Raw genomic sequence first — 12,787 nt, 5'->3', positions numbered from 1 at the left:
TTGGGTTGCCGCTCCCTGAATATATTGAATACTTTGCTCCAATCAGCGGTATCGAGCATCAGCAAGTGAGGAACAGCAGAACGGGAAGCCTCAGTAATCATGAGTGATGCTGAGAAGAGCCCGAGCCTTCGGAAGGAAGACGAGGTCACCGGAAAGCAACAGCCGCCCGAGCTCGAGGAGCAGCGAGAGCCCTGACTGACTGACTGATCGAAGACCATTTTGCCTGAAATTGAGGGCGATTTGAAGTGTTGCTGCTCAAAGGCACTCCCTGCTGGTGAGCAGAGGGAAATGCTCGAGTGAAACAGCCGTGCTCGGGCAGACACAGAAAGCTTTTCGGTTTTGGAAAGGAGAAGAGGTGTCTTGTGCCTGAGTGGCAACATGTTAATCTGTCAACTGCCTGGAAAGTTCAGAGAGTGACCTTGAGGTAATTGCTGCTTATTCCAAAATCACACTCACTCCTTCGAGCCAGAATTGAACCAGCGACCTAAGGATGACTTTATTTTGTTTTATTCACTACAGTCCTCCGCTCTACCAGCTGAGCTATCGAAGGGAAGTGATAAACAGTGCTGTCTTTGGTGATTGTTCACCGTGCGCCTGTTGACACGTTCAGACTCGTGGAGTCCGGTGCTGATCGAAGACTTCTTTTGCCTGAAAGCGAGAGCTGAGTGTTTTGAAGTATTGCTGCTCAAAAGCGCTCCCTGCTGGTGAGCAGAGGCAGAGCAGCCTTGTTTGGGCAGACACAGAAAGTTTTCAGGTTTGAGAAAGGAAAAGAGGCGTCCTGTGCCTTCATGGCAACATGTTAATCTGTGAGGTGCCTGTAAAGTTAAGAGAGCGACCTTGAACTAATTGCTGCTTATTGCAAAATCACGCGTTCTCCTTCGAGCCGGAATTGAACCAATGACGGAAGAATGACTTTGTCTTATTTTCCACGACAGTCTTGTCGCTCGACCAGCTGAGGTATCGAAGGGAAGCGGCAAAAATGTTTCACTTTGGTGATTGTTCACCGTGCACCTTTGACACACCCGGACTCGTGGATTCCAGTGCTCATGACTGAGGCTGACTCGGTACCTGCTCATACCGCAGTGCTGTGGGAGTGGGAGCTGCTCCGTGTTCTCCACAGCCTGGGCCAGTGACACAATGAATAATGGGACTGATTATTGATCTGGAGATTGTGGGTTCAAGTTTACGGAGGGTGTAAAGTGGAAGGCCGGGCCTGGAGAGCATTGGAATAGTCGAGTCTGGAGGTAAACAAAGGCACGGATGAGGGTTTCAGCAGCAGAACCTCATTCTGGGAGTTGGGATTTGTTTCTGCTGATGTTAATAACCGCGATAACTGGGCTGAAATTCAATATTCTGGATCACTGTCAAATAAATCAACTTTCTTTCAAACAGAATGGGTCAATTACTTGATGAATTCAAGATAAGAGACGAATTGATGTCCTAATTACCGATTATTTTGCCTTTTCTCCTTTCTCACTGTAGATTATTTCAGTTCCCATACCTTCAATTACTCTCATGGCCAAGTCCCAGCTCCCCAGACCTGTGCTATTTCCTCCAATAATCCCTGCTCTGTCCTGAATTAATCCATTTTATCCCTACACTGTGTTATTTCCTCCAATAATCCCTGCTGTCTGTCCTGAATTAATCCATTTTATCCCTACACTGTGTTATTTCCTCCAATAATCCCTGCTGTCTGTCCTGAATTAATCCATTTTATCCCTACACTGTGTTATTTCCCCCAATAATCCCTGCTGTCTGTCCTGAATTAATCCATTTTATCCCTACACTGTGTTATTTCCTCCAATAATCCCTGCTGTCTGTCCTGAATTAATCCATTTTATCCCTACACTGTGTTATTTCCTCCAATAATCCCTGCTGTCTGTCCTGAATTAATCCATTTTATCCCTACACTGTGTTATTTCCTCCAATAATCCCTGCTGTCTGTCCTGAATTAATCCATTTTATCCCTACACTGTGTTATTTCCTCCAATAATCCCTGCTGTCTGTCCTGAATTAATCCATTTTATCCCTACACTGTGTTATTTCCTCCAATAATCCCTGCTGTCTGTCCTGAATTAATCCATTTTACCCCTACACTGTGTTATTTCCTCCAATAATCCCTGCTGTCTGTCCTGAATTAATCCATTTTATCCCTACACTGTGTTATTCCCTCCAATAATCCCTGCTGTCTGTCCTGAATTAATCCATTTTATCCCTACACTGTGTTATTTCCTCCAATAATCCCTGCTGTCTGTCCTGAATTAATCCATTTTATCCCTACACTGTGTTATTCCCTCCAATAATCCCTGCTGTCTGTCCTGAATTAATCCATTTTATCCCTACACTGTGTTATTCCCTCCAATAATCCCTGCTGTCTGTCCTGAATTAATCCATTTTATCCCTACACTGTGTTATTCCCTCCAATAATCCCTGCTGTCTGTCCTGAATTAATCCATTTTATCCCTACACTGTGTTATTTCCTCCAATATTCCCTGCTGTCTGTCCTGAATTAATCCATTTTATCCCTACACTGTGTTATTCCCTCCAATATTCCCTGCTGTCTGTCCTGAATTAATCCATTTTATCCCTACACTGTGTTATTTCCTCCAATAATCCCTGCTGTCTGTCCTGAATTAATCCATTTTATCCCTACACTGTGTTATTCCCTCCAATAATCCCTGCTGTCTGTCCTGAATTAATCCATTTTATCCCTACACTGTGTTATTCCCTCCAATAATCCCTGCTGTCTGTCCTGAATTAATCCATTTTATCCCTACACTGTGTTATTTCCTCCAATATTCCCTGCTGTCTGTCCTGAATTAATCCATTTTATCCCTACACTGTGTTATTCCCTCCAATATTCCCTGCTGTCTGTCCTGAATTAATCCATTTTATCCCTACACTGTGTTATTCCCTGCAATATTCCCTGCTGTCTGTCCTGAATTAATCCATTTTATCCCGACACTGTGTTATTCCCTCCAATATTCCCTGCTGTCTGTCCTGAATTAATCCATTTTATCCCTACACTGTGTTATTCCCTCCAATAATCCCTGCTGTCTGTCCTGAATTAATCCATTTTATCCCTACACTGTGTTATTTCCTCCAATATTCCCTGCTGTCTGTCCTGAATTAATCCATTTTATCCCTACACTGTGTTATTCCCTCCAATAATCCCTGCTGTCTGTCCTGAATTAATCCATTTTATCCCTACACTGTGTTATTTCCTCCAATAATCCCTGCTGTCTGTCCTGAATTAATCCATTTTATCCCTACACTGTGTTATTTCCTCCAATATTCCCTGCTGTCTGTCCTGAATTAATCCATTTTATCCCTACACTGTGTTATTCCCTCCAATATTCCCTGCTGTCTGTCCTGAATTAATCCATTTTATCCCTACACTGTGTTATTCCCTCCAATATTCCCTGCTGTCTGTCCTGAATTAATCCATTTTATCCCTACACTGTGTTATTCCCTCCAATAATCCCTGCTGTCTGTCCTGAATTAATCCATTTTATCCCTACACTGTGTTATTTCCTCCAATAATCCCTGCTGTCTGTCCTGAATTAATCCATTTTATCCCTACATTGTGTTATTTCCTCCAATAATCCCTGCTGTCTGTCCTGAATTAATCCATTTTATCCCCACACTGTGTTATTCCCTGCAATAATCCCTGCTGTCTGTCCTGAATTAATCCATTTTATCCCTACACTGTGTTATTTCCTCCAATATTCCCTGCTGTCTGTCCTGAATTAATCCATTTTATCCCTACACTGTGTTATTTCCTCCAATAATCCCTGCTGTCTGTCCTGAATTAATCCATTTTATCCCTACATTGTGTTATTTCCTCCAATATTCCCTGCTGCCTGTCCTGAATTAATCCATTTTATCCCTACACTGTGTTATTTCCTCCAATAATCCCTGCTGTCTGTCCTGAATTGATCCATTTTATCACGACACTGTGTTATTTCCTCCAATAATCCCTGCTGTCTGTCCTGAATTAATCCATTTTATCCCTACACTGTGTTATTTCCTCCAATAATCCCTGCTGTCTGTCCTGAATTAATCCATTTTATCCCTACACTGTGTTATTCCCTCCAATAATCCCTGCTGTCTGTCCTGAATTAATCCATTTTATCCCTACACTGTGTTATTCCCTCCAATATTCCCTGCTGTCTGTCCTGAATTAATCCATTTTATCCCTACACTGTGTTATTCCCTCCAATAATCCCTGCTGTCTGTCCTGAATTAATCCATTTTATCCCTACACTGTGTTATTCCCTCCAATAATCCCTGCTGTCTGTCCTGAATTAATCCATTTTATCCCTACACTGTGTTATTCCCTCCAATAATCCCTGCTGTCTGTCCTGAATTAATCCATTTTATCCCTACACTGTGTTATTTCCTCCAATAATCCCTGCTGTCTGTCCTGAATTAATCCATTTTATCCCTACACTGGGTTATTTCCTCCAATAATCCCTGCTGTCTGTCCTGAATTAATCCATTTTATCCCTACATTGTGTTATTTCCTCCAATATTCCCTGCTGCCTGTCCTGAATTAATCCATTTTATCCCTACACTGTGTTATTTCCTCCAATAATCCCTGCTGTCTGTCCTGAATTAATCCATTTTATCCCTACACTGTGTTATTTCCTCCAATATTCCCTGCTGTCTGTCCTGAATTGATCCATTTTATCCCTACACTGTGTTATTTCCTCCAATATTCCCTGCTGCCTGTCCTGAATTAATCCATTTTATCCCTACATTGTGTTATTCCCTCCAATAATCCCTGCTGTCTGTCCTGAATTAATCCATTTTATCCCTACACTGGGTTATTTCCTCCAATAATCCCTGCTGTCTGTCCTGAATTAATCCATTTTATCCCTACATTGTGTTATTTCCTCCAATATTCCCTGCTGCCTGTCCTGAATTAATCCATTTTATCCCTACACTGTGTTATTTCCTCCAATAATCCCTGCTGTCTGTCCTGAATTAATCCATTTTATCCCTACACTGTGTTATTTCCTCCAATATTCCCTGCTGTCTGTCCTGAATTAATCCATTTTATCCCTACACTGTGTTATTCCCTCCAATAATCCCTGCTGCCTGTCCTGAATTAATCCATTTTATCCCTACACTGGGTTATTTCCTCCAATAATCCCTGCTGTCTGTCCTGAATTAATCCATTTTATCCCGACACTGTGTTATTTCCTCCAATATTCCCTGCTGCCTGTCCTGAATTAATCCATTTTATCCCTACACTGTGTTATTTCCTCCAATAATCCCTGCTGTCTGTCCTGAATTAATCCATTTTATCCCTACACTGTGTTATTTCCTCCAATATTCCCTGCTGTCTGTCCTGAATTGATCCATTTTATCCCTACACTGTGTTATTTCCTCCAATATTCCCTGCTGCCTGTCCTGAATTAATCCATTTTATCCCTACACTGTGTTATTTCCTCCAATAATCCCTGCTGTCTGTCCTGAATTAATCCATTTTATCCCTACACTGTGTTATTTCCTCCAATATTCCCTGCTGCCTGTCCTGAATTAATCCATTTTATCCCTACACTGTGTTATTTCCTCCAATAATCCCTGCTGTCTGTCCTGAATTAATCCATTTTATCCCTACACTGTGTTATTCCCTCCAATAATCCCTGCTGTCTGTCCTGAATTAATCCATTTTATCCCTACACTGTGTTATTTCCTCCAATAATCCCTGCTGTCTGTCCTGAATTAATCCATTTTATCCCTACACTGTGTTATTCCCTCCAATATTCCCTGCTGTCTGTCCTGAATTAATCCATTTTATCCCTACACTGTGTTATTCCCTCCAATATTCCCTGCTGTCTGTCCTGAATTAATCCATTTTATCCCTACACTGTGTTATTTCCTCCAATAATCCCTGCTGTCTGTCCTGAATTAATCCATTTTATCCCCACACTGTGTTATTCCCTCCAATAATCCCTGTGTCTGTCCTGAATTAATCCATTTTATCCCTACACTGTGTTATTCCCTCCAATAATCCCTGTGTCTGTCCTGAATTAATCCATTTTATCCCTACACTGTGTTATTTCCTCCAATAATCCCTGTGTCTGTCCTGAATTAATCCATTTTATCCCTACACTGTGTTATTTCCTCCAATATTCCCTGTGTCTGTCCTGAATTAATCCATTTTATCCCTACACTGTGTTATTCCCTCCAATAATCCCTGCTGTCTGTCCTGAATTAATCCATTTTATCCCTACACTGTGTTATTCCCTCCAATAATCCCTGCTGTCTGTCCTGAATTAATCCATTTTATCCCTACACTGTGTTATTCCCTCCAATATTCCCTGCTGTCTGTCCTGAATTAATCCATTTTATCCCTACACTGTGTTATTCCCTCCAATATTCCCTGCTGTCTGTCCTGAATTAATCCATTTTATCCCTACACTGTGTTATTCCCTCCAATAATCCCTGCTGTCTGTCCTGAATTAATCCATTTTATCCCTACACTGTGTTATTCCCTCCAATATTCCCTACTGTCTGTCCTGAATTAATCCATTTTATCCCTACACTGTGTTATTCCCTCCAATATTCCCTCCTCTTTGTCCTTTATTAAAGTCCAGTTTTTCCCTCGAGTTTGACATCAATCAGGTTTAAAATTGATGCAGAGTTTCAGCCAATGAGGGAGATCCGGGCTCAGCCCCGCCCACTCGGTGCCGCAAGTCCCGCCCCTCACCCACTCCCATTGGTTGGAGGACCAACCGCCCGCTCGGTCCTCCAGCCCCTCTCCGCTCTTCCTATTGGTCCGGAGCTCCCGTCAATCACCCGGGCAGTGTGAGCTGAGCATGCGCGGCGGGCGGGGAGTGAGGCCGAGATCGTGTCGGCAACAGGTGAGAGATGGGCGGGGGGAGCGGGTTAATAAACCCCGGGGGAGGGGGCGGGGGCTTCACAAACCCCGAGTGCGGCCCCGGGCCCGAATATCAAACAGTGAACATTCTCCTCTCTCTCTCTACACTCCGGGGGCTCCGGTTTAGATCAGACCCGAAACTCAACACACGGCCCGCGGCCTCCGAGCATGCGCAGTGTCAGCGTCAAACCTCGTGACTCATCGAATCAGGGAGCGTCTGTAAATGAAGGAGAAATGGGGATCGGTCAGGGAGCGTCTGTAAATGAAGGAGAAATGGTGATCGGTCAGGGAGCGTCTGTAAATGAAGGAGAAATGGTGTTCGGTCAGGGAGCATCTGTAAATGAAGGAGAAATGGTGATCGGTCAGGGAGCGTCTGTAAATGAATGAGAAATGGTGTTCGGTCAGGGAGCATCTGTAAATGAAGGAGAAATGGTGATCGGTCAGGGAGTGTCTGTAAATGGAGGAGAAATGGTGATCGGTCAGGGAGCGTCTGTAAATGAATGAGAAATGGTGTTCGGTCAGGGAGCATCTGTAAATGAAGGAGAAATGGTGATCGGTCAGGGAGTGTCTGTAAATGGAGGAGAAATGTTGATCGGTCAGGGAGCGTCTGTAAATGAAGTCAAAATGGTGATCGGTCAGGGAGCATCTGTAAATGAAGTCAAAATGGTGATCGGTCAGGGAGCATCTGTCAATGAAGGAGAAATGGTGATCGGTCAGGGAGCGTCTGTAAATGAAGGAGAAATGGTTATCGGTCAGGGAGCGTCTGTAAATGATGGAGAAATGGTGATCGGTCGGGGAGCGTCTGTAAATGAAGTAGAAATGGTGATCGGTCGGGGAGTGTCTGTAAATGATGGAGAAATGGTGATCGGACCGGGAGTGTCTGTAAATGAAGGAGAAATGGGAGGGAGGGAGCTCTGGGCTCTTGCTGTGCCTTTTTAATCCCTTGCTTTTATCAATTCCCTCTCTCTCCCCTCAGGAATCTTTTCGATGAAATGCTGCAAGGTGATGATCCAGAAAGAGACATTTTGTGAGAAGGAAGAGGAGGAATCCTTGGCCAAGAATCGTTCTCTCCGTTGGGGACCGACTGACTGAGACCTTCACCGCAGCCTGGACCCATGGGGGTCACGTGAGTAATGTCTGTCTGTTACCCCGGGGGTTAATTCCCTCTCAGATCCGCTGGGTTTTAAACAGGAGGGTGGAGATCACACAGGGAGGGGGGAAGAGATCGAACAGGGAGGGGGGAAGAGATCGAACAGGGAGGGGGGAAGAGATCGAACAGGGAGGGGGGAAGAGATCGAACAGGGAGCGGGGAAGAGATCGAACAGGGAGCGGGGAAGAGATCGAACAGGGAGCGGGGAAGAGATCGAACAGGGAGCAGGGAAGAGATCGAACAGGGAGCGGGGAAGAGATCGAACAGGGAGCGGGGAAGAGATCGAACAGGGAGCGGGGAAGGGATCGAACAGGGAGCGGGGAAGAGATCGAACAGGGAGGGGGGAAGAGATTGAGTGCAGATTTGAAGCAGCCAGTTTCAGCATCTTCAGGGGAGGAGGGAGGGGGACCAGTGAGTGTAGAACTGAACCCAGTCAGAGTCAGCACCTTCAGAGAATGGAGAACACTCAGAGCACATTGTAAATGTTGTGCTCGGTTTGGATTTCAGCACAGGGAAGAGGGAGAGTGTGTGGGATGGGGATTTACAGCTTTGGGGAAAAAACGGAGGAAAGAATGTTCCATAGAAATTAGAATTGTTTGTTCTGAGTTTCTATCCTGTACTTACAGTGATGACTTTTGTAAACTCCTTTTACAGGGTACTAGAAGGGGAGGATTTACTGACGGGAAACACAAACTGCCAGTGTGTGTGACCTGTGGGTTGTGGGTGTGCGGCTTGCAACAGTGGTAATGTGTGAGGGTGAGAGGAAGCATCTGATTGAAAGAGTTTATTGCGAGGTGGGAGATGGGGCCCCCCCTTGCTGGTGAGAAGCCATTAAACAGCCCAGAGAGGCCTGGCTGCTCGCAGGAATCGGGTAAATCACCAGGCAGGACCAATCCACTCTCTGCCTCTCTCCCCCTCTCTCTCTGTCTTTTCCCCTCTCTCTCTGTCTTTTCCCCTCTCTCTCTGTCTTTTCCCCACTCTCTCTGTCTTTTCCCCTCTCTCTCTGTCTTTTCCCCTCTCTCTCTGTCTTTTCCCCTCTCTCTCTGTCTTTTCCCCTCTCTCTCTGTCTTTTCCCCTCTCTCTCTGTCTTTTCCCCTCTCTCTCTGTCTTTTCCCCTCTCTCTCTGTCTTTTCCCCTCTCTCTCTGTCTTTTCCCCTCTCTCTCTGTCTTTTCCCCTCTCTCTCTGTCTTTTCCCCTCTCTCTCTGTCTTTTCCCCTCTCTCTCTGTCTTTTCCCCTCTCTCTCTCTGTCTTTTCCCCTCTCTCTCTCTGTCTTTTCCCCTCTCTCTCTCTGTCTTTTCCCCTCTCTCTCTCTGTCTTTTCCCCTCTCTCTCTCTGTCTTTTCCCCTCTCTCTCTCTGTCTTTTCCCCTCTCTCTCTCTGTCTTTTCCCCTCTCTCTCTCTGTCTTTTCCCCTCTCTCTCTGTCTTTTCCCCTCTCTCTCTGTCTTTTCCCTTCTCTCTCTGTCTTTTCCCCTCTCTCTCTGTCTTTTCCCCTCTCTCTCTGTCTTTTCCCCTCTCTCTCTGTCTTTTCCCCTCTCTCTCTGTCTTTTCCCCTCTCTCTCTGTCTTTTCCCCTCTCTCTCTGTCTTTTCCCCTCTCTCTCTGTCTTTTCCCCTCTCTCTCTGTCTTTTCCCCTCTCTCTCTGTCTTTTCCCCTCTCTCTCTGTCTTTTCCCCTCTCTCTCTGTCTTTTCCCCTCTCTCTCTGTCTTTTCCCCTCTCTCTCTGTCTTTTCCCCTCTCTCTCTGTCTTTTCCCCTCTCTCTCTGTCTTTTCCCCTCTCTCTCTGTCTTTTCCCCTCTCTCTCTGTCTTTTCCCCTCTCTCTCTGTCTTTTCCCCTCTCTCTCTGTCTTTTCCCCTCTCTCTCTGTCTTTTCCCCTCTCTGTCTTTTCCCCTCTCTGTCTTTTCCCCTCTCTGTCTTTTCCCCTCTCTGTCTTTTTCTCTCTCTCTCTGTCCCTCTCTCTCTCTGTCCCTCTCTCTCTCTGTCCCTCTCTCTCTCTGTCCCTCTCTCTCTCTGTCCCTCTCTCTCTCTGTCCCTCTCTCTCTGTCCCTCTGCCCCTCACCTCCTCTCTCTCTCTCTCTCTCGCTCTCTCTGTCTTTTTCTCTCTCTCTGTCCCCCTCTCTCCCTCTGCCTCTCGCCTCCTCCCTCTCTCGCCCTCTCTCTGTCTTTTGCTCTCTCTCTGTCCCTCTCTCTCTCTGACTCTCTCCCCACTCTGACTCTCTCCCCGTTCTGCCTTTCTTTCTCTCTCACTTTCTCTCCCCTTCTCTCTCGCTGCCTCTCACCCCCTCTCTCTGTGCTTTTCTCTCTCTCTGCCACTCTCTCTCTCTCTCTGTTGTCTCTCTGAATTTCTCTTGATTGAAAAGTTCTCCGGTACGGTACGGCCCATGTGTGTCTCAGTGTCAGCTCCTGTACATGTACAGCACACAGTGGGTAAAAGGGAACGATTCACTCCTGTCTGGTACTGTACGGCCCGTGTGTGTCTCAGTGTCAGCTCCTGTACATGTGTAGCACACAGTGGGTAAAAGGGAACGATTCACTGAGAGATTGCAATGTTGAGTGTAACGGTTATTTGAGGGGTTCAGTCCCTAAACGGGCTGTGTTTTGACAGACACTTTTTAAAGTAAGGAGTTGAGCTTCGTTTAGGGAGGTGGGTACAATCCGTGTCTGGGACTCACTGGCCCTGTGAATATTGAATTTTGCTCACAATATGGTGTGTTTGGATTAATAGGGGACAAGGTTTAACTGCACTGGGCTGGATTGTTTTTATAAATCTCTCATTGACTGGGTCTTTCAGACCAGGATGGGAGCTGCTTCTCTCTCTCTCTCTGTAAACACCCTGAGGCAGTGAAACACTCTCTGACAAACGGTTCACAGGAACCAACCCATCAGACATGGGGAATAGACAAGTACCTGGGACTGGAAATGAGCCTCCCACCAACAGAGCAGAGAGAAGGAGGAAATCATCACACCTTCAAGATCTGGATCTGTTGTCAAATGTAAAGAATCTTACAACACCAGGTTATAGTCTAACAATTGTCAACCCCAGTCCATCACCGGCATCTCCACATCATGGATCTGTTGTGTCTTTGGAGCAGGTTCTGGTTAATTTTACTGCTTTAAAGTTATGTTATGGGACCAGTGAGACTGACACACACACACACACACACACACACACACACACACAGTACAGTCAGGAGCCACGTGGTCCTTGTACAGACATTGGGTTTGAATTGAGCTGAGCTGTGCCACAAATGAATATGGGATGAAAATCTCAAATTCCAATCAGTTTGCTCCCGAGCTTCCCCATGTGTCTGTGTGGTTCCATTACAATACAATTTCACATGGGGGCCCAAAATGGCTTCGGAATTAACACGATTTCTTTCTGAGTTGTCAGTGACCTTTTCAAAAATTAAACTTCAAACTAAGAAAACATTTGGAGGCTGTTTTCACATTTGGGCCCTCTGGGTGCTGCAGGACGCTCCCTGAAAGAGCTTTTAATTTCAGTTAAGACCCGAGATATGTCACATTGTCAGCCTCTGAAGAATAGTTTGATCCACTTTGTGTTATTTCTGAAAAGTTGCACTTGTAATGAACGAAGGGAGGAATTTGGGCTCGAACAGATGCTGATATTCTGGCATGACGGAGCTGGGCAGAGATGAGCGATTGGGTGCACAGCATTCCTGCCCTCCCCACCATCTTCTTTAACTTATATTTTTGTATTGCTTGAAACAGCATGTAAGGGGTTAACTTCTGATACTATATAAAGTTTGTTACTGTGTGTCTCAGTGTCAGCTCATGAGAAAAAGACAGAGAGAGGGAGAGAGAGACAGAGAAAAAGGCAGAGAGAGGGGGAGAGAGGCAGAGAGAGAGAAAAGGACAGGGAGAGAGGCAGAGAGAGCGTGGCAGAGAGAGGGGGGAAACATATCAAAGTTTGCAGATGATACAAAGATGGGAGGGAAAGTGGAGAGTGAGGAGGACATAAAACACCTACAAGGGGATATAGACAGGCTGGGTGAGTGGGCGGAGATTTGGCAGATGCAATACAAATGTGAGGTTATGCACTTTGGCAGGAAAAATCAGAGAGCAAGTTATTATCTTAATGATGAGAAACTGGAAAGTACTGCAGTACAAAGGGATCTGGGGGTCCTAGTGCAAGAAAATCAAAAAGTTAGTATGCAGGTGCAGCAGGTGATCAAGAAGGCCAACGGAATGTTGGCTTTTATTGCTAGGGGGATAGAATATAAAAACAGGGAGGTATTGCTGCAGTTATATAAGGTATTGGTGAGACCGCACCTGGAATACTGCATACAGTTTTGGTCTCCATACTTAAGAAAAGACATACTTGCTCTCGAGGCAGTACAAAGAAGGTTCACTCGGTTAATCCCGGGGATGAGGGGGTGGACATATGAGGAGAGGTTGAGTAGATTGGGACTCTACTCATTGGAGTTCAGAAGAATGAGAGGCGATCTTATTGAAACATGTAAGATTGTGAAGGGGCTTGATCAGGTGGATGCGGTAAGGATGTTCCCAAAGATGGGTGAAACTAGAACGAGGGGGCATAATCTTAGAATAAGGGGCTGCTCTTTCAAAACTGAGATGAGGAGAAACTTCTTCACTCAGAGGGTAGTAGGTCTGTGGAATTTGCTGCCCCAGGAAGCTGTGGAAGCTACATCATTAAATAAATTTAAAACAGAAATAGACAGTTTCCTAGAAGTAAAGGGAATTAGGGGTTACGGGGAGCGGGCAGGAAA

At 45.4% G+C, this 12,787-nt stretch overlaps 1 long non-coding RNA gene and 1 other non-coding gene across 2 annotated transcripts in view; one reads left to right on the top strand and one right to left on the bottom strand.

The window, feature by feature from the left end:
* Window positions 1-456: 456 nt before the first annotated feature.
* trnay-gua (transfer RNA tyrosine (anticodon GUA)) lies at window positions 457-550 on the bottom strand. Its single transcript has 2 exons — window positions 514-550; window positions 457-492 (listed from the first exon to the last, which is right to left on the bottom strand). It is a non-coding gene; the product is annotated as a tRNA-Tyr (tRNA).
* Window positions 551-6,829: 6,279 nt separating this feature from the next.
* Window positions 6,830-12,787, top strand: part of LOC137309282 (uncharacterized) — an 11,789-nt gene continuing 5,831 nt past the window's right edge. The window contains exons 1-2 of the long non-coding RNA XR_010959806.1: window positions 6,830-6,875; window positions 7,869-8,018. This is a non-coding gene — a long non-coding RNA (uncharacterized lncRNA). The remainder of the gene's footprint in view (window positions 6,876-7,868; window positions 8,019-12,787) is intronic.

The sequence above is a fragment of the Heptranchias perlo genome, unplaced genomic scaffold, assembly GCF_035084215.1.
Source record: "Heptranchias perlo isolate sHepPer1 unplaced genomic scaffold, sHepPer1.hap1 HAP1_SCAFFOLD_1575, whole genome shotgun sequence".
Lineage (NCBI taxonomy): Eukaryota > Metazoa > Chordata > Chondrichthyes > Hexanchiformes > Hexanchidae > Heptranchias > Heptranchias perlo.
Note: the sequence above shows the minus strand (reverse complement) of the source record. Positions and strands in the feature narration are given on the sequence as shown.